Raw genomic sequence first — 22,666 nt, forward strand, 5'->3', positions numbered from 1 at the left:
TTGGTTTGGTTTGGTCGGCTTCTGTCTTACCTAGACCTACCTTGAGGCCTCAGAGAATATTCTACAGGTCGGCAGCATAGTAAAACAAACTACCAAAGTTCAACTTGCCTTGGGGAAAAGAGAGCTATGTTCTTTTGGTCCCAAGCCATGTGCCAGGGCTGGAACCAAACAGAGCTGGCCTCAACCCATTGTTCAACATCACACGCTCCAAGGACAAACAAACGAGAAAGTAGATGGTGACCAGGAGAGAGAGCAGGTCACCCATTTGTGCAAACTGTTGATCTTGTCTTTGAGAGGCACGACTGTCTGTCTGACCAGTTTGTCCTGATAATAGTTACAAACTCTTCACTTTATTGTGCAAATCTGAAACCCCGAGTTCTTTACCGAGTTCTCTCCTTCTACCAATAACTCGGTTTGGAAAAATTATCTGTGATAAATTTTGTGTCGGATGCCCAAGGAAAAATGTTTTTTTTTACCATGTAGAATTAGGTTGTTCTTAAATATGTAATCGCATAGGAAAAGAGCTATGGCGCTATTCCTAAGGGCTGGCCAGCCTACGCGTGTCCCCGGCCATATGGTCCTCAGGCACGTTTTACAGAAGAGAAACTTGAGGTTCAGGTCAGACGAGAACCCTGAGTTCACGAGTTAGACAGTAAACTCGACTTATAAATGAAAGTCAGTGCAGGCATACATTTTTTTGCAGCCCACTTTAATAAACTTTCAACCTCTCCTCTTGCCCAACACTTACCAGAGGTAGTGGAAGAGAAGATATTAGGACGTGGGGTAAGTGGACCTGTTTAGGAACAGTTCTTTGGGGTCAAGCTTGATCTTCTTGGGCAGCAGTGCAGTCCCAGAGCAAGCACTCAATACGACTCAGTAGTTTCAATCCAGTCCTCTCAGCAGGCAGACGCCATGCATGAACCAGCAGCCGTAGTTCAATCCTGAAGGAACCGCAGGGCTCACCAACTGGCCTGAGGAATGACAGACTGCTACAGGAACCTCATGAGTGATTCTTTGGCAGGTTTCTCTCAACGGCAGCATCACCACAAGTTGAGCTCAACAGTGCTATGAAAGGCTAAACCATTCACGTGTGTCTTTAGTGAAGAACAGAAAGACAGAGCAAACCAAACCAATGCTCTGACAGCTCCCACTGTTTGAGGGGCCACATTTATATTCCTTCAGTACGGGCCCAAGGAGATATGTTTTCATGGTGAGTCCAAAACCCAGCCAGGCTGACCAAAGATTAACCTTGGGGACAAGCCTAAGTGTTCATTCCCTAGCTTCTCACCGGCTTCCAACTCCTGAATGGACCCAGAAGGCTGCCAAGGCTGAGGAACGCTGATGGTACCAACATGTGGCAGCACGTCTTTGCGCCTAGATGAAACTGGTGTGAACTACAGCACCCACTATTATATTGGGAGCAGGAAAAGCCAAAGGCAAGATCTCACCATGTTATTTCGGGGCAAGTCCACCAGAGAACTCACACAGACACACTCAAGGCCAAATAGAAAGTCTACATTGCCAGTTGGCAACTGCACTGTTGGGTTTAATTTGCCCAAACCGTCCAGCCCCAAGCCTCGCTAGTCTTTTATGCACAAAAACCACATTTTAGTAGACACATTTCGGTTAGCAAGAGTAGTTAGCAAGAGGAAAACCACAGAAGCCTAAAAGCAAGGTTAGGACATGAGGGACTTTTCTGGATCCTGGAGCCTTGGACTTGGTCTTTGTTCTTGGCTTGGTAGGTGCTGGGCTGTGCATTGGCTTTTAAGGTTGGAATGGTGTCTCTCAGAGGCCACCAGATGTGTTAAGGTCTGGGGGCTTGTTACAGTGTAGCCCAGGATGGCCTTGAATTCACCCCCGAGCTCTGGAATTACAGGGAGATGTGCACTGCTCTTGGCGTTCATTCTTTATACTAGTAACAACCAGACGCACGTAAGACACCGGGATAAAAAGGTTCGCTGCACTTTAAAAGAGAAAAGGTTTCTTGAAAATAAAAAAATGTGGGCTGGAGAAATGGTTCAGCCGTTAAAGGCTAGGCTCACAACCAAATATATAAAAAAATGTGACATGTAATCAGATTGAAGTTTTAGAAGATTACAGTGTCACTCTTATTTAAATTTGCGTATTCATTAACAACCATTGCCCTACCACGGGGGCTCAGAGTACCCCCCTCCCACTCCGGTTATATTACTAGGCAGCCAGATAAATTATAATGCCAGTAATATCCTGCTCTATTGCAAATTAAAAATATTAAATGTGACCATGCTTAGTTTTTAAAATCAAAATGTCACTGTTCAAATAAAAAAAAAGTACACTTGTTACCATTTACATTTTTCTTTTAAGTAGATACGTTTAAGTCTTAAAAAGTAAATCTAATGCATGTGAAAAATAACTCCTTTTTCATTTTTTTTACGAAATGTATTCGATGTATGCAAATTTTAATAGGATCACATTTTGCATTAATCATTTTTATTGTTGAGAACGGCTATGAGTCAGAAGAGCTATAAAAGATGAAATGGGGGCATAAAACTCGGAAGCTTAAGAGAAACAGAAACTCGGGGGGCGGGGGCGCGCGGAGCGAGATCTACACAGATCTCCGGACCCTGGAGAAATGAGGAAAGCGCGCGAGTTGGACGGCTCTCAGCGCCTCCCACGTGACATTGCCACTCAGGGCTTTGCAAATGACTTACTTCAGACAGGTCTAGTTAATGATGAAAACAATGAGAAATTAAAAGACGGTTCTTATCAAGTTGAGACCCTAGAAGCAAGAGGTGCAGCTGGTGCCTGTCTGGGTGACAAGGAGAAAATTCCATCTGTAAAACGAGCCCAGTGGGAAGAGAAGGAGAGCCCTGGCCTTCGAGCTCTGCTGGCTCCCTGGAGCCTGATTCTGGCTCTGACTGACTCTTTCCTCCCGGCACATTCTCATCTAAGTGATTTATTCCTCTTGGCTAAACATGGCACAGCACTGAACATTTTGTTTCACACCAGAATTCTTTCAGTCGGAAAAAAGACGTTGTGGAAATTGGCTCTTAAGTTCAAAGGCAAAATGCTTTGTGAATTCTGTAACAGTTATTGCCAGTCTTAAGGCAGCTCTAACCAGGGAGGAATTTCAGAAAGAATTTCACAGAAAAGCACACAAGCGACTGTCACGGAGGAACAGAGGTAAATAATCAACAAGCTGTAAGGGACACTGACAGAATAGCTCTAAAATTAGAGCCAATCAGGACAGAACTTCTTGGGGTCTTTGTAGAGAACAGGAAAAACCGGGTATAGTCTACGCCATTTTTAATCCCTGCACTCAGGAGGTATAGGCAAGTGCATTTCTATGAGTTCGAGGCCAGCCTTCTCTACATAGTGAACTCCATGCTAATCTAGGGAAAAAACAAACAAACAAACAAACAAACAAACAAACACAAAACGTTTCTGAGTTTGCTCCCAAGTGGCTCAAACACGAACTGAAGGTTTTAAAATCCTCTCCTTTCTTTCAGAAAGTGAGGAAGTCCCACAAACCCCCGATAATGTATAAAACTTGGGTACATACGTGTACATTAGAATTTTTTTGTTTTGTGTGTGTGTTGCAAGTGACATACAATGGAGCCAAAGCAGGTTATCTCAAATGGAGTTTAGATAAAGTGTAGGTGGAAACCTGTGTATCTTGGGGAAGGGTACAAGGGAAGTCTGGAGTCGTTGAAAACAAGATCGCTGACTGCATTGAGCAGCTTGCAGCCTTCCTTGAGTAGCCACTGTGTAGTTTCACATCATTGACATCGGGTTCCTTGACTCAGAGGGTTGTAGAGAAAAGCCGACACTGACTTCTTTCTCTCTTTCCAGGTTGAAAGGTCCTAGAAAGTACATAGCTCCTCTCCTGATGAGAACTATTCACTGTGGCCAGAAGGTGTCTGGGACAGTAGAGGTAACCCTGTGCACAGTGTAGAATTATAGTAAGGAGAAAACACGAAGAATAGCATAAAGAAAGGTAGTTAAGCTGAGTGGTATGCATCAGTGACTGCCAACATTAGGGTATCTGAGGCAGGGGGATAATAAATCCAGACTGCCTAGGGCTATGTCATGAGTTCACCAGCAGCCTGTGAAAAATCTATGAGACTCCCTATCTCAGAATAAACTCTGAAACAGTAAGAAGGCTGGGGACATCACGTGTCATTCACGCACGTCTCTGAGTTCAAGGCCAGCCTGCTCTACAGAGTTGGTGCTTGTGTTCCTAGATTCAATCTCAACACTGTGGAAAAAGATGAAAGGGCTCAGTGTTGTTTCCTGGAGACAAAATTCACACTTAGGGAGTATTTTGTGCCAGTGCTGTATCAAATGTTTGTTGTTTGTTTGTTTTTTTACTGTAGAAGAAATAACATATACTTTGACCTGGGAACTGGAAAAGATGTTCTATTGCAACAGGTATTTGTAAAAGCCAAGCTTTCTAAATATGAACGTGTTTGTTTCCCTCAGTTCTATGATGGCAAAAAAAACCATGCAACGTGTCATTATGAATAAACTTCGGAAGCCACTTAATAAATTATCAATATTAAACAAATCGTAACTGTCTTGGTTGTATTGTCCAGAAAAAAAAAAAAAAAAGGAGGTTTAGAAGTTCTCAGAAGGCTCTGAAAAGACGGATAAAGCTGTTAAATAAATTGAATTTAAAAAAAAAAACAACATCTTTTTCATAGGCAATTGAAGGGCAAGCCTATATAATAGTTTAGAAGTCTGTGTCTACACAGTTCAGGTAGAATGTGTCAGAGGTCATGGCGAAGCCTTACATGTGTGAGATTACATGATCAGAAGCAAACAAAGAACCTGAGATACACAGAAATTTCACTGATTTTATTTTAATACCCGCTGTGAAACATACAGTTCTTGTCAACTGAGAAAGTATGCCTTTAATGTTTAGCCATCGGGTTCCAAAGGGTGGTGAAGGCTGGCCTTTATTGATGTCTTGTGGTTGCTGAAGAAAAAGATACATGCTCCAGGCCTTGGCTGAAAATGTGGAAGCATTCTTTGAGCAATGGTTTCCATTTTAACAAGGAGAACTTCACCTCTCTCAGTAGGTTGATGGTGTTGCTTGGGACAGTTCGGCGATGATGCAGACTGTTCCTATGTCCCTCTGAAGATGAAACACTTCCTTTGTTCCTTCCTTGCCTGCCCACATCTTTCTTTCTCGTGTGTATGTCTACTGTAGCATGTGCATGGAGGTCAGAGGTCAACTTTCAGTCATCAGTTCTCTCCCTCCACCATGGGAGTCCAAGGATCAAACTCACATCCTCAGGCTTGCCGGCGAGTACCTTACACAGTGAGCCATCTCACTGGCTCTAAAGTTGGAACACTTTGGTTAAACACAATCGATATCGTACTGAAGGAACATGCTTGGTACACAGAGAGGGCATTCCAATGAAATGCTGTTAAAGCCAGTGGATTTGAATTTAGCTAAGACGTGAAAGACGTTGAAACCAAGGAAGAGCCTCAGATAGAAAGCCAAGCAGGGCCTCTGGCTGGAAGTAGGATTAGTGTTGAACTCTGAACCATTGTTTTTTAATCACTACCATTGGCAAAAGTTCACCAAGATGAATGCTGAACACTGCTTGGTATAGTGTGTTAAAGACTGTAATCCTAGGGTTGGGGATTTAGCTCAGTGGTAGAGCGCTTGCCTAGCAAGCGCAAGGCCCTGGGTTCGATCCCAGCTTCGAAAAAAAAGAAAAACAAAACAAAGACTGTAATCCTAGCATAAAGGAAGCTGAGGCAGGAGGATCTTGACTTTGAGGCCAACCTGGATGTGGCGGTTTGAATGTGCTTGGCTCAGGGAGTGAGCAGAACTATTAGGAGGTGTGGCCTTGTTGGAGGAAGTGTGTCACTGTGAGGGTGGGCTTTGAGACCCTTGTCCTAGCTGCCTGGGAGCCAGTCTTCTCCTGTTTGCCTGCAGAACAAGATGTAGAATTCTCAGCTCCTCCAGCGCCATACCTTCTTGGATGCTGCCATGATTCCTGCCATGACAATAACAGACTGAACCTCAGAACCAGTAAGCCAGCCCCAAATGGATGTTGTCCTTTATGAGAGCTGCCTTGGCCATGATGTCTCTGTATAGCAATGGAAAACCTAAGACACTGGACCACACAGCAAGAATATCACAAATAAACAAACCTCCTACGAAGTGCTCTAAGTTTTATTTGACTTTTAAGTATATTCTAAAAATAAATGTCAAATCTGGAGCAAGATCATTAAGCAGAAAAAGAGCTGCCCGGATAGATAACAGAAGTCAAAACTCAGCCATCCGCAGGCAAAACTTCACGGCGAGACAGAAGCATTTGCCTTGCTACTGAGCTCGGGGGCAAACAACAGGGCAGGTACGAGGTCAGATTGGGCATGGCTGAAAAACGAAAGGCAGGAGAGAGATTTGATACCTGTTGCAGGTAAGGAGAGCCTGGGAGTTGTTTCCAAAGCAATGCTCTTATTGGGCAGAGGAAGCATGGGGATTTTGGTCAGGAAATCAGTATGCATTCATTTTTTTTTTTTTTAAGTACTTTGGGGAACCTGTATGTTTCTGAGCCTGCTCAGTTTAAGACCACAGGCTCGAAAGGAAAGATGGTGGGCACACTTTTGGGCATACTTATCTCAAAGGCAAGGATCATTGGTTCAAAGGCTCAAAGGGCAGACAGGCTCACCTTGCATGGTGAAGAGGGCAGATACGAACACTTGTGGGTATGCTCAGCTTTCTTGCAGGAGTGCTAATACCGTGTGCTCCAAAGACAGGCAGCATGACTGTGAAGGAAGAGACTCCCAGTCACACCCCTGGAGACTGCGCCCTAGAGGGCTCTTTCTCCGTTATTAAGGGGTTGTCTTGATTGAAAAGAAACACGAACAAATAAAGCCAGCAAGTGCTGTTTTTGGTTTTCTTTTCTCTTTTCTTTTTCTGAGACAGGGTTTCTTGGCATAGCCCTGGCTGTCCTGGAACTCACTCTGTAGACCAGGCTGGCCTCAAACTCAGAGATCCCCCAGCCTCTGCCTCCCGAGTGCTGGGGTCCAGGGTGTGTGCCACCACCACTCAACAGGGGTTTCTTTATCAAAACCTACTTCGAAAGTGGTGTATCCATCTAGACATTGTGCTAGGGGAAGCTAAAAGTCTCTATGCAAATGGTAGCAATTTCTACAGTGAAATATAAACATCTTGTTATTTGCAGTTTAGTCTGTATGGTATCACTATAATGTTTGAGATTGACTGGTAAAATTATGGCTTATTTCCAATCAAACTATGGCCTTCAGTATTTTCTTGGCATTTTCAATCTTGCTTATTAGAGCATTTTCTAAGTTGACCAAATCTGGCATTGTTAAAAATTTTTTTAATTGCAGTTACATGAATAGTGAGTTGAGGAAATGACGGACGATACATATAGTTTTGTGTGCTTATAGTGTATGTGTATATACGTTCATATTTACATGTGGATATATGCATGTAGCTATGTGTGCACTTGCGTGTGAATGCATGTGGAGGCTTGAGTTCAGCATAGGCTGTCTTCCCATATTGCCCTCCAGTATAAGACAAGGTTTCTCAGTAAACCTTACATTCACTGATTGGCTAGACCATCTGGTCAGTAAGCTCTAGGTATCTGCCTGTCTTCACCATCCCTAGTTATAGGGTTATAGATGTGCACCATGCCTGGTGTTTTACAAGAGTGGTGGGGATTCAAACTCAGGTCCTCATGCTTGTGCAGCAGGTATTTTGTTGTCTGAGCCACCTTCACAGCAACCAGACTTTAAAATGTATGTGTGTGTGTGTGTGTGTGTGTGTGTGTGTTGGCATGTGTTACATATGCAGGTGGTGAGTGCATGTGTGTATGGTGTGTATGTGGAGCTCAGAGGTTAATAGTCCACTGTCTTCCTCAATTACCGCACATCTTATAGTTTTAAGATGTATTTTATGTATGTGTGTGTGTGTGTGTGTGTGTGTGTGTGTGTGTGTGTACCTGAGTGTATATATGTGCAGCACATACATGTAGGAACCTGCAGAGGCCAGAAGAGGACATTGGACCCCCTGGAACTGGAATCGAGTGACAGGTAGTTGTGAGAAGTCACGTGGAGGCTGAGGTCATAAGTGGGTGCTGGGAACTGAACCTGGGTCCTTTGCAAGAACAGTTAATGGTTTTAACCGCTGAACTGTCTAGCTAGCTTGTTTCCAATGTAGTTCTCGAGACAGGGTTTCTCACTAAGTCCAGAGGTCACTCGTTCTTCTAGGCTAGCTAACTAGTGAGCTGCAGTGCTGGGGTGACTGACACACGATGCCGCCATGTCTGGCTTTTGCCTGGTGTCTGAGATCTGAGGTCAGACCATCATGCTCACGTGGCAAGCATGACACTAGTGACGCCCTAAGAGACAAAACTACTGTGGAATAACTTCATATTAATTGGTTGTGCTACATTGTATTAGTCTCCAAACATCATCAATTCCTTGAGACCAACAGCCAGACCCCATAATCAATCAGTTGCTTTACTTCTCTTTTTTAACTCGTACAAAAGAACTGTTTTGCACGTGTTTTTAAATCTTGACATTAGAAAAGTTAAATTTATCAAGCCGGGAGGAAATGACATACTCTACTTAAAAGTTTGTTACCTAATTTATAACTTTTAAATATTTTGACATATGGTTTCTTGGGTGGGCTTAAATGCTAAGCTGTCTTCCAGGTGGATGTGCATGTAGCTTGGAGGAAAAGGTTTGGGAGCCCACACCTGGAGAGATTAGGAAATGAATGCGAGTTTGAACGGAGAATTCTTTCCGCACCCAAAGTTCCCTTCTGCTAAGACAACACGCTCTCAGCCTTGGTGGCCCATTAGAATCATCTGGGGAGCTTGAAACATGTTCCGGTCGTTTATCCTTATCCGTCGACTGATTGATGATTGGTGCTGGGGACTTGCACCTGCTAGGTACGACCGCTCCACTGAGCCTCATCCCGGAGGCCCCAGGACTTTTGATTTAGGCTGTGGCCTGAGCATTTGTAAATGTCCGAGGATGACTCTATTGTGCAGTCACTACCCAGAACGGCTTCTAGGGTTGGGCGGGTAACTGGCATCCCGACCAAGTCTGCAAAGGCTATACAGCTAGAGTTAACCTTTGGTTCTGTTCTGTCAGGCTCAGGTCAGGTTCAGGTTGGAAAGACTGAAGCAAGAGGCTTAATGGAGAAACAGGCAGCGGGCCTCCATTTCGTTCATTCAGTTGATATTTAATATGGTTCTACGGTGTTTATGGAGCTGAGGATACAGAATGGACTAAAACACTGATTCTGAAAGTGAGGAAACAGATGTGCAAACGGAGCCTGTATAACTCTGGGACTATATTATGGTAAGAGCCCATGGGGCAAGGTAGAGGCACAATTCCGTTTGCAAAGGAAGGATAGACGAGGAGTCCCAGAGGAGTCTTGGAGGATGGGGATTACCCGGAAGACGTCTCTAACTGTGGTTAGCCACCGGCCTGTGTAAGGGCAGGCGCAGGCGCAGGCGCAGGGGTAGGGGCAGGCCATGCCCTCTGGCAAGTCTGGCAGACGAGACACAGAATGTGGGAAGGTCTTGCTAGGACACTCGGCTGGCCTCACCTTGGCCTGGGACCTATTTTTCTAAGCACAGATTAGAACATCTTCATCCTAGGCTTATAGAAGGACTGTTCAGGGGTTTGGTGTCAGGAGAGGGGGTGTATTTTGATAACATTTCTCTTCTGAGGACGTGACTGAGCCACAGGACTTTAAGCTGTTCCTTCGCCCCGTGATTGCCTCCTCCACTTTCCACAGGCATGTGGTATTCCTCACCTTTCTGAATCCTCTTGCCCCAGGTATCGGCTCAGTAGCACCCGAATTAACAGGATTTTTAAAATAATCCCAGAGACCTCTTATCGATGAATCAAAAACGAAAACCTTTCAGGTTTTTGTATGTCAGTCACATTAGTAATTCCTAATCCTACACTGAGTTAATATTCCTACCCCACCCTATGTACAATGACTGATTAAATATAAGAGACATCACTATACCGCTCCTTCATCATTCCTTTTAGATGTTATAAATCTACATGCATATGTCTACATAACTGGGAACCCCACCAGATGATGCCATATTTATTCAACATGTGTCACAGAAGACTGGGTGATACTGGGACCTAAGTCCTATGTTTACGTAGTTATATGAGTTTAGATGTGAAAGTTTTCATTTGTGGCATCATTTGGCATTTAAAAAGTTTCAGATCCTGGAGAATTCTGGATTTCAGATTTCCAGTCTAGGGGTACTCAACCTGGACTTGTTTAATCACTAAAGCCCAGGAATAAAGTAGCAAGACCCTAGAGTTATTATTTCCATCCTAGGAGAAGAAAATGCTGCCTTGCCAGAGACATTAAGGGTTTGTCCCATAGATAAAACTAAGGGCCATTTGAAAGATCATATGAAAACCCAATGCAGTAGAAGCTTACTGGAATATCTACATAAACAGAAGAAATATAGTGTCATCAAATAATTGGAAAAGATAAAGTCCTAATTAGACATCTCTCATCACCAAATGAAATCCCCAGTTCCAAGAGTGAGTTACATCTAATTGAGTTGTTGGGCAAAGAAGTCCCTTGGAAACCCCTGAGCAAACCAGTCTTTTGCTACAGCTATTGGTTGCTCTCCACAGACTGACAGGAAGGCCCTGATGCAGAAGACAACACCTGCACAACGCACTGAACTTGGAGAAGTTGATCTGGTAGCGTGGTACTTTCCTCGTCCTGGAAGGTACTCTGCATGCCACCAAAGAATGGTAACCATCAACCCAGTACAAACCCTTTGGCCAACAATGACGCAACAATGTTGTGAGGCACGCTAGTGCTATAGTGGCACAGATTATGGGAGCAACCGCCCACTATCTGATTGGATTTAAGGCTCACTTCATGAGATGGAACCCATCCCTGACACTGCTAGTGGCCAAGAACCAGAGACTAGATAGACTAGGGACCTAGAGGAATACCAAATACTCCTGTTCTACTAAAGGCGGGTAGCAATAAAGTGACTCCTAGTGACATTAAGTTATACTCACAGATGAGTGATTTGCTCAGCCATTGTCAGAGAAGCTTCTTCCTGAAGAAGATGAGAACAGAGACTCAGAGTAGGACAGTGTGCAAAGTGAGAGACCTTGGGACACTCAGTCCCAAATGGGATCGGATCCCTTCCCCCAGGGTTCACCTGTGGAAGAGAAGGCAGAAAGATGGCATGAGCCAGAGGGAATAAAGAACGCCAAGGAAACAGGACGGTTTAAACAAAGCACGTGTGAACTTGTAAGACCATGGCAGCATTCAGAAGGTCCGCACAGGTCTGGGCTGCGGGCGGGATCTCAGTGCCCAGAGAGGTGGACACAACCCATCCCCAAGCCAGAAGCTGTTTCTAGTTGATAATTGCTCACAAAGGAAAGATTCCTTTTCTCCAAGGGGGTCTGACTGGGTAGACAAACCACTCCGAATGGCGGGCACCATGTCTATCAGTAGAAGGCTGACAGAAGATGAAGTTGATGTGAGTTTTGGGGATTCTTTATCTTATAAAACCTTGTCAGGGTTTTTTTTCTTACAGATTGTTTGCATGTATATTATGGTTCCTAGTTTTGTGTTTTTATGGGATTCCTGTGTCTATGAACCTGTGAGTCTCTGTCTATATATGTGCTTCCTGTATTTTTTCCTTTGGCTCTTTTTCTTCTGTTTGTTTTGTCCTCTTATGGTATGCTTTAAATTGTATTGTATTATTATTCTTTAGATATTTGTGTGTGTGTGTGTTGTGTGTGTGTGTGTGTGTGTGTGTGTGAGAGAGAGAGAGAGAGACAGAGACAGAGAGAGACAGAGACAAAGACAGAGACACAGAAAGACAGATGGACAGACACACAGACGGAGAGACAGAGAGACAGAGAGACAGAGACAGAAACACAGAAAGACAGACAGACACACACACAGACAGAGAGACAGAGAGAGACAGAGAGACAGAGACAGAGACACAGAAAGACAGACAGATACACACAGACAGAGAGACAGAGAGAGACAGAGAGACAGAAACAGAGACACAGAGAGAAAGACAGACACACAGAGAGAGAGAGAGAGAAAGAGAGAGAGAGAGAGAGAGAGAGAATATTTGGGAGGCAGAAGAGTTTGGGAGGAGTTGTTGGGGGAGGGAAAGCCATAATCAGATTATATTGTGTGCAAAACAATCTATTTTCAATAAAAAGTAAAGTAAAAAAAATATGCTTGCCTTGGTTCTGTGTATGGGAGGCTAAGACTGGAGTCTAACCCAGGGTTCTCAAGCCAACAACATTTCACACTGCCTCCCGTGTGAGCATGTGTGCTTGTTTTAGGAAGCACACAGCAGATCAGGGACTCTCTAGGTGTAGTCAGTGGGGAGTGACAGCTGCGGGGACGGGGAACCAGGATGAGGACTAGAATCTGCTGGGAGATAAAAGGGCTGCGTAGGGAGTGGATAAGGGGATAAGGGGACCTGGATAAGGGGACCCAACAGGAGCAGGTCAGATAGCCTCCAGCCCCATCTGGCTTCAGCTCCTTCCTTTCTTCCTTGCCTCTCAGTGGTAGTGGATGAAGACCAGTGAAAGTCATACAGAAACGATTCACTTTCCTCAGAAGCTCTTCATCAAGGGGTTTTCCGCGTGCACCCTAGTGGGATCTTATTTTTCTGGACCATTCTTGGAGAAGACTGTAAGCTTGGCAGGTTGGGGGAGGGCTGGCAGGGCTGAGCATGGGAGGCCTTGGGAGCTGATGGAATGATTACATTTACTGAATGTCTTACATGCTTAGGATCATCCTTTATCCCCAATGTTTCTGTTCAGAAAATTCAGGGCTGAGACGTATAATAATAACACAGTCAGTGTAGGTATAGATCTCCGGTCCACTACTTCTTGTTCTTAGGTGTGGGGCAAACCGATTAACCTGTCTAGGTTTTGTTGAAAATGGAATAAGTGGCCATTACGACCTGGTAGCCTTCTTGGGGCACTTGGAAAGAGAATTTCTCTAGACTGGTCACCACTTGAGGACACACATTGCTCTGCCACAGATCTGCTTGCAAGCACTGCTCAGTACATGTCCTGGTGACACATGATTTTGGGGAGGCAGATCTGAGTCTGACCTGAGTTCAAATCCTTGCTCCACTGGGAGTTATTTGATTTCTCTGGAAAGAGAAATGTGTGTAGGATTGGCAGGTCATGAAGAAAAGGAGGGATTCCCTGGGTAGCTAACCACGGGGAAGTCACAGCTATGGTACTGGGACAGGCCCGAGGGCTAACACCTGTGCTCAGGCTTGGCCCAGCCTCTGGGCTTGGGAAAATCTTTCTTCTGTCACACAGAGTTCAGAAAATCTTTTTTCCTCTGTCACACAGAGGTTTCGATGTTCTGCGACCTCTGGGCTTGCATACGTCAGGCGAGGCGCTATATGGGGACACTAATCAGTGTAAAGGATGTTTGTACTCTGATCCTTGTTGCCACAAGCAGCCCACCCTCTGCAAACCGTTGGGATTCTGTAGAGGGCTCTTGAAGCTCAAGTTGCTTGCCTAAAGGAAGTTACTTTACACAGAGGCCTGCTGCCCCCTCGTGGCAACATTGCCACATTGCAACGACAGTCTAAGGAAAGACTGAACATCTCGCGGTGGTCACAGCACACCTGGAGTGTGTGGATTAGGAGTGGCCGTCCCTGGTCTCTAGGCTCTGGGCAGTCATTCTCACACTGTGTTCCCTGGCCAGCTTACCTGTGCACTTGCTATAAATATGAAGTCTAAGGGCTGGAGAGACAACTCAGTGACTGAGAGCTCTTGCTGTTGTACAAGAGATTCTGTTCTCTTTTCCAGCACATGCATCTCTCACAGCTGCCTGTAACTCAAGCCCCAGGGAGGGTCTGATGTCCTCTTTTGGCCTCCAAGGGCACCCGTGCACATAATGCACATGTGTGCCGCACATCATAATAAAGCTTCCCAAAAGAAATGTGAATTCTGGACCCTCAGAATCAGAAACTGTGTGTCCTCTGAAGTCTGTGATGTGCTCGTCTAGGGACTTCAGGACCTCAGCTTAGGAGCGGGAGGGAAGCTGCCTCAGGTGCTGCACACTGGCTGAGATGTTTAGCCTACAGAGGACTCAAAGGACTGCACGAGCTGACCCTGCTGCTGCATGACGGGTCCTGCAAGCTGAGGCTAACCAAGGAGAGAGAGAGGAGGGTGACCGCGTAGCCGCAGTCCCTTCTGAGAATTACCATTGTTACCACATTTCCCTCATCTGTCCTCTGTATTTCTTTTATCCTGAGCCATTTGAGAAAGAAAAATTGGCAGAAATCTTAACACTTTGACTCTTAAATATTTAGCAGATGGTTTGTATAAACAATTAACCAGCCGCAGTATTACCACCACAACAAGGATTTCAACAGCTTAACAACATCTGATCCACATTTTAATATCGTGTTACCCCACTTATCCCGTTCTTAAATATTTGTATGTGTTTTATGTCCGAGCTTTAATCAAAGTTTATGCGTTGAATTTAGTCTTCTCAGTGTCTTTTGTGTAAACGGCATCACCAACTTTGATTTTTTTTTAAAAAAAAGAGTGAAATTGCCTTTCTTGAAGAGTTCAGGCCGGCTGTATTCTAGAATGTCCCACGGCTGGGGGTACCGGGCTGTTTTCTCATGACTAGGTTCATGTTAGACATCATTGGTGAGAATACTTCATTAGAAGCTGGCTGGATTGGCTCTTGCCTGTGATGCTGGTACCCAGGATGTTGGGACAGGAGGATTATAAGTTCAAGGCCTGCACAGGTTACCCAAAGTGCCCAGTGTGGCCAGTGTGAGACCTCATCTCAACCCCCAACTGCTACCTTCCCCAAATGAAAGTTTCAGTGATCATATTGGGTACTTTGTGTTGTAACAGGAGGCTGTTGATGTAAGGTTGGGTTATCAAATCTTTTATTCTGCTAATGCATTTGAGTCACCATTCTTGGGTCATATACAGTGCAGTTCCATGGAGTGTGCTTAGCACATGACTGCTATTCCAAAGGTTTACCAGGATTGTGCTGTTTGGCTCAGTTGAAGCCCATGCCTTCTTAGGCCTCTAGTGTCTCGTTCATGGCTCTATTTTGCCCTGTCACACATTAGAAAAGCTTCTGTCCTAAGAATCAGAGCTGCCAAGCCTCTCTTGGGTGTCACCCCCAGCCTTCTGCAGCTCAACCCCTTCCACCTCCAGTGAGCCCTCAGGGGTTAGCTCACTTCATCTGCCCAGCCCTGGGACACAGACAGTGTGGTGGTTTGAATAGAATGGCCCCCTTAGGCTCATAGATGTGAAGGCTTGATCACCAGGGGTGGCACTAATAGGAGGTGTGGCCTTGTTGGAATAGGAGCGGCTTTGTTGGAGGAAGTCTGTCACTGGTGGGCTTTGAGGTTTCAAATGCTCAAGCCAGTGGTTCTCTGCCTGCTGCCTTCAGATCTGGCTATAGAACGTCCAGTTCCTTCCTCATTATCCTGTCTGCCTGCATGCTGCCATGCTTCCTGCCATGCTCGCTCGCATTCGGATAACGGACTGAATCTCTGAAATGTAAGCCAGCCCCAATAATAGTCGCCATGGTCATGGTGTCTCCTCGCAGCAATAGAAGACTGACTTTGTCATTACTCTGCCTACAGATTATGTCACAGTTCTGCTCAGTATTAAATGTAGTGTTGACAGTTATTGTCTCCAAAGTTCAGTTTCTATGTCTATTAAAATCATATATTAAAGAGAAAGATGGCCCCCTCCAGTAGATGGTGTGGGGAAGCTGGGTTTCCACACATAAGAGAATGAAATAAGAGTCACTCTCCTCCTGCACAAAAATCTACTCAAAATGAATCAAAGACTGTAACGTAAGTCCTCAAACTCCAACACTGACGGAAGAAAATGTAAGTAAATTAAAATGGCCTTGAAATTACATCTCACTCCATATTGGGTGACTATCGTCAAGAAAACTGAGAAGAGTGGATGCTAGAGGGATCCAGGGCCAGAGAAACTCCTATTCCCGCCGATGGGAGATAAACTGTGGCAGCCATGGAAATCAGTGTGCAGACGCTTCAACAGAGGAGCTGCCCCACTGCCCAGGAGACCCTGGGGAATCCATGATAATTGAGGCACGTTTATAGTAGACAAGATGCAGAGCTCACACAGGTCCCATTATTAGGTGAACGTATAAAAATATACTGTGTGCATCACGGTGGAATTCTAAGCAACTGTAAAAAAATTGAAATTATGACATTCACGGAGAAATGGCTGAAATTAGGAATCGCGTCAAACAAAATAAGCTGGACTCAGAAAAAAATAAATGGTACACGTTTTATATCATGTGTGGGGTAGAGATTCGTGTGTGTGTGTGTGTGTGTGTGTGTGTGTGTGAGAGAGAGAGAGAGAGAGAGAGAGAGTGGTAGGAAGCAGAAGAGAGCTTATGTTATGTGTTATGGGAGGACATGTGTCATGGGCAGTTGTGACCATTGGAGGGGACAGAGGGGACAGCCAGGGAGCTAAGGGGAGGACAGAAACAGAGTGTAAGCATCAATGTTCTACTCCCCCAAAATGTCACAATGGAGACCATCTCCTCACGTTCTACAACACAATAGAGTGGTGAGTAGGACCGTCTTCCTCGCAGTGGCTTCATTAAGACACCCTTGGGGGGCCACATGGCTTTCAGGGGACAGATGGCAGGTGTTGTCATTGGCCTTGGTGACATGTTTGCTCCATGAAGAAACCCTGAGAGCTGGGTAAGTCGGTGTTTGCTCTCCCGTCGCATGGGCTCTTTGTCAGAAGGCTCAAACGCCGTGTTCTCCATTTTCTCCCCATTGATTAGCATCCCAGCAAGAAAGCTTCCCGGACAACTGTTTCTGGCTGGCCCTCCCACGTGTGTTTAGGGACACAGACGAGCTGCAAATCTGTTACGCACTGCGTGTAGATCTGTGCTTGGCATTGATAATGTAAGGACCACCTCCCTAAGTGTCCAGATTTTTCTCTCCTCAGGGCAGGATCATCCTTAATGAAAAGTATGTTTGAGTAGAATTTAAAAATTAACAGTATTTTCTTTTAAAATTTTATTTATTTGTGTGTGTGTGTGTGTGTGTGTGTGTGTGTGTGTGTGTGTGTGTCCACACAGCCACTGCTTGCATGGTGAGTACTTTGACTTTATTTACTAATTTCAGGCCCAAATTAGTAGCATTTCCAAACAGCACCATAACTGGAGAGTTAGACCAGGCTATGGACCAGGGCTAGGCTAGAACTGAGTCTGTCACTGACTAGTCATATTAATGCCGGGCGAAGGACTTCACCCTTCTGAGCTTGCTTTACATTTGAGACATGGTGACAGTAATCCATTGAACACTTCCTTCAGAGCCTCAGGCATAGCCAGTGTTCAATGACTTTTCCCAATGTGTCTGTTCTCTTAACATTCTTTTATTACTTGATAAAAGTTATTACAAAGCATCATGCTTTAATGTATTCAGGAGAAATAAGTTATTTAATCCACCTCGTTATCTTCTCCCACTCTGTGAGGGATACCTCAGAACAAATTGGCTCAGGGAAAGCAAGGGAGAATGCTCTGGAGAGGAATCCTGATGCTAGGAAGAGAGAGGAAGGGCCTGGGCGTGTGCTCTCAGGCAGCCACACAGATTCCACTACCTGGGCTAGGACATTTCCCAAAGGTCAGAAAGAAGATAATGAAGAAATGTCTCTTCCTGCAGGACAGGGGCCCTCCCTGTACACTCCTTGGACTGGTTAATATGGGTTCCTTTTTGGGATTTATGAATGTTACAAATGTTTGGGTTCTGCCTAAAATCTACTGAATCGGAAACTCAGGGGGTGGAGTCCAGCCATTTGTGTTTAAACAAGCACCCCCCCCCCAACACCTCTGGGGTTCTGCAGCTTCTCCAGCTGGAGCACCGTTGCTCCTGGACAAAGGTACCCCTCACACAACAGCATGGGGAGGGCGGGACTGCCAATGACTTACAAGACCAGGGCCAGCTGGATTCCCTCCACAGAAGAAACCTGGCCTGGAGGCTTAGTGGCTTGGAACGCAAGTCAGCTGTGAACATTTGACCACTCCTCCGAGACCGCTAATGCGGCTGGCCTAGGTTCAAAGGAAGCTGCTATTCAGAGTTCAGCTTGGAGCTTGGATGGAACATGACCACCAACGAAGCTGTAACAGTGTCTGTTTGTTCGCCGAGGCTCTTCCTTTGTAGAATAATGTTTTCTTTTGACAGGAAAACAGAATGTCTACCTGGTGCCAAGGGGCAGATTTGATAGGCTTGTTGTATGCTTTGGCCCCAAATGTTTCAAGAGCCCAAGGTGAATTTGTGTTGGTCAACATAACAGAGCCATAAGAGTGTTTCAATTTATAGACATCCTTTTTCCTCAGTAAGTTAAGGCAGTTTAGATTTTCATTTTTCTAATCAGTTCTTAATAGATTAGAAAGTGAGTGGGATTTAAGGAGCCAGCCAGGAATGAGGCCAGGCTGCACGTAGTAGGGATCTTAAAAAGACAGTGGTTCCTCCACACCAGGTTTTATGGTCTCAAAGAAATCAGAAGGTGGGTCCTGCCATTGTCTGTGCCGTCAGGATCCAAGCTCCTTCTTCATCTCTGCCCGGATGCTCTAGTTTGAGACCGCCATTGTTACCAGGGGTAACCTCTCATTCCTAGGAAGCATGATGAGGGAGGAGAAAAGGAAGGGAGGAAGAGGCTGCCTTGATTGCGCCTCCCAGCAAGTCCTTCATAATGCTTTCATTTACAGTCTACTGCCCAGAGCATTCTCTCTAAGGAGTCTGGGAAATGTAGTCTTAAGGTAACGATCCTAACTGAAGTCATGGTTCTCTGGAACAGTTGTACTGAGATGACTGCTCAGGCAAGATCCTGTTTGGTTTTTCTTTTCAGCGGGAAGAAACGGGCTCTCCACAGCGGGAATGTGCTCCAGAAGCGGCTACACCCAGCTCAGAGGGAAGAATGCAGGGCCCTGGGTCCTTCTGCGTGGGGAAGAAGCTGAGGAATGGAATGGACAGTCTGGGCAAACAGGGCCTGTGGTCTGGAGATGATCTACACGAGTGCCAAGATGTCTTCTTTTGCTGTCTTGCCTGGGCATTTGTCAGCCCCCCTCCCAACTCTAAACCCTTGATGCTAATGGGTGCTTAATTTTGTCTGGACCAATGCAGTTAGGACAGGGAGAGCTGAAATGTCCTAGGTGTTTTCCAACGGAATGTTGGTGGGATCCTCAGGAAGCCAGCCAGAAGCACAGCGGAGTCTTCTGTTTCCTCCCCGCAGCTGACAACTTCTGGAGCCTTCTTCCTGTAGCAGGCCTAAGGGATGAGTGCTCTTTGTGAGGCCTGGGAGAGCAGGGATCAGCTGAGCTGGAGGATTTAATCGTGAGGATAAACATGTGAGGCTGGGAACTCTGGAGTATCTTGTGAATTTGATAAGGTCTGGCTGGCAGTTCTTGCTTTGGGGCTTAGGTGATACAGGTCTGACTAACCTGCACCCCTCATGTGCTACTTGGCCAGGTTGTCGTCCCTTTACTCTCTGTCCCAGCATCCTCACTGTTTATGGAGAGGCTAAGGAAGGCTGTGTGCAGCCTGGGTCGTGATGAAGTTGTAACACAAGGCACCTACTCCTGCGAATCTCCTTTCCTTTCCTCCGCATTGCAGCAGAGACGTTTGTCACGCATTATATGTCTTTGTAACAGCAATGTTACTTAATTGCTTTCCCATTTAAAATTGTGTTACATTTTAATTAATGTGCATGTGCCTGTGTGTGTGTGCGTGTGTGTGTGTGTGTGTGTGTGTGTGCAAGTGCTAAGGTGCACATGTGGGGTGGGAGGACAACTTTCAGGAGTCAGTTCTCTCCTTCCACCATGCGGGCCTTGGGAATCAATCTCAGGTTGTTAGGCCTGGTGAGAATTTCTTTACCAGGTGAGCTGTCTTGCTGGCCCCTATTTAACTATTTCTTGAACCTCGACGTCAGATACTTAATTGTGTAGATGTTTTTCTGGTACAAAAATTGGTCTTTGAAATTATTCATTCAGTTAGATTTGTAAATAATAAATGGCCGATTCAGAAGGATTTGGTGGTATATTACCCACTCGTTTTACCGAAAGGCTTCAGTCGATCAGTTCTACTACTGACGATGTCAGACTTTAACCCACGTGAGAGCAGGGCTGAGAAAGATGCCCTAAAAGGAGGAGCGATCTCCTTTGGCTCCTGGTTTCAGAGCTGAAATCTCATGGCTGCTGTGGGCAGAACATCATGGCAGGCGGTAAGGAGCGTATCGAAGATGCTTACTCATCCTGGTCAGAAAGTGGAAAGAGAAGAGAGGAAGTAGCCAGACGCCCGATACATCCTCCAAGAGGATGTGCCCAATAACCTATTCCCTCCAGTTAGGCCCCACCTCCTAAAGTTTCTAACCCTTCCCAGTAGCATCACCAGCCAGAAACAAGCCTTGCATGCACGCGCATTTGGGGGACAGTTTAGAGCAGTGGTTCTCATCCTTCCTAACACCGAGACCCTTGAATACAGCTCCTCAGGTTGTGGTGACCCACCAATCATAAAACTATTCTCATTGCTACCTCACAACTGTAATTTTGCTACTGCTATGAATAGTAATGACAATGTCTGATATGCAGGATGTCTGAAATGTGACCCCCAAATGGGTTGAAACCCACACATTGGGAACCGCAGGTCTAGATCCAAACTCTAAGGCAGAGCTCATTTTGCTATTGTTACCCATACATATCCGTATCGTAGTCCTCATGCACATCGTCATGAAGAATGCGTAGTTCATAGCATGACAACGTTAGAGGTGACCTGGAGTCCCAGCTCTGAGCTCTCTCTATTCCTTCATGTATGTCACTCATGTTTGCAGTCTTTCCCCCCTTTTTTTTTCAAAAATTTCCCTACTTTTTTGTGTCTCATCTAGCTAGTGTGGCTCCTGCCTAGTATTATGTTGGATCTTAGAGTGAGAAACCTTTCCAGTGTGGATTCTGCTTCCTGGCTGCGAAGCTACACTGGGTTTCACGTGAACATGGGGTTGTAGCCAACTGTGAAGGTGCTTTTTGGCTAAAAGCTGAGCGGTCTGGAGACATGTCTAGACATGAGATCACATAGACCCTAGATCACCCAGTTCCTTTTCTAAAGACCCTTTATTGGCTCTGGAGAAAAGGGAGATATGGGACTCCTTCCTTTTGGACCCAGGTAGAAGGAATTTGGAATTAAAGTCAAGAAGTCATGCATCATCTTCCCAATGGGACTGTATCTCCGACCAGCTGTCTTCTGCTCTGTCTCTCCTCATCCGCTTTCTGCTGCTATAACAGGGCATCGCAGACTGGGCGATTTAGAAGCAGTAGCTTATTGACTCATGGCTGGTGAGCCCAAGAGCACAGCCCCAGTGTCTGCATGTTGCATCATAACATAGCAGAAGGATGAGTGCGCATGTGCAAGACGGGAAAAAGGAAATCTGCAGAACTCACCCTGCCTCCCTTTAACTCAAGAACCCACTCCAGAGGCAGCTCACCCACTCTTGAGATAATGGCACCGCTCCATCCATGATATTACTTCATCCATGAGGGAAGGGCTCTCACGACTCAACCACCTTTTAAAGGGCCCACCTCTTAATGCAGCCGTAGTGGCAATTAAGTCTCAAGATGAGTTATAGAGCAGGCACTCAAACCATATCCTTCTCCTTCAGCTGATCCTCCTTCTGCCTGATGTGACCTAGTCCTTAGACCCATCCATGAATAGCTCATACCACTTCTGGGGATAGCTCAGGATCAGAGGATGTGTGTGCTTCTAATAGTTTTTACCATTTCCAATCCCAAAGTCTGTGCCCTCATCCAGGGAACTTTAGCTCCAGGAGGTTCTTGTGACTATAGATCATAAGAGGACTTCGTGGGGTCTGCTCCAGGGCTAGATCTGGAAAGCGCTGGTCCATGAGGGTCTCTAGGATATCTGGAAAGAGTTAAACTAATGTCTCCTCACTAGAAAGGGCAGATGCTTTAGAGAGCAGTCAAAGCTCCAGGGATTCCCCTAGCAGCGAACAATGCCTCATGGTGTAGGGAAACCTTTAGGGACCGTGATGAGACAGGCCGGTTTTTGATGGTTCTGAAGTGAGAGCACACTCCCACCCTTTTGTAGGCGATCTTCCTCAGGGAAAGATCCCTCCTGTCTTGGACCGAGGCCTTAATGTACAGTGTATCCCTGAACACAGGGAAGGCCCTGACCTTCTACTCAGCATGGTACATGTTTGTGTCAGAGAGCGGAGGGTTGAAGAGGAAAAGGTTGCCGCTCCCTAACTCAGGAACTGCTGCATTTCTACAATGGTGTGAACCATTTTTCTCTCCTCAGTTAAATGTCCTAGATCTTCAATCCTCCAGTTCGATTACCACTCAGAGGTGAAGAAAAGGATGCTCTGAGATGATAAAAAGTTCACGGCTACAGTTCAGCATGAAACTCCCAAGGAACAGTGGAGTCTAACTCCATCTTCTGCCTGAGCCTTTTCCTAAGGAAATGACAGCAGTCGGCCAGTGTTACCTGGGCGAGTGGTGTATAAGCTCATCTGACAACAGGCCAGTGTGTCACTTTAAGTTCTTAGGGAATAATCTGTGAAAGACTAGGATGGAGGTGGCTATGGGACAGTGGTACTGAAC

Source organism: Rattus rattus, chromosome 7 (genome assembly GCF_011064425.1).
Source record: "Rattus rattus isolate New Zealand chromosome 7, Rrattus_CSIRO_v1, whole genome shotgun sequence".
In the NCBI taxonomy this organism is placed as follows: domain Eukaryota; kingdom Metazoa; phylum Chordata; class Mammalia; order Rodentia; family Muridae; genus Rattus; species Rattus rattus.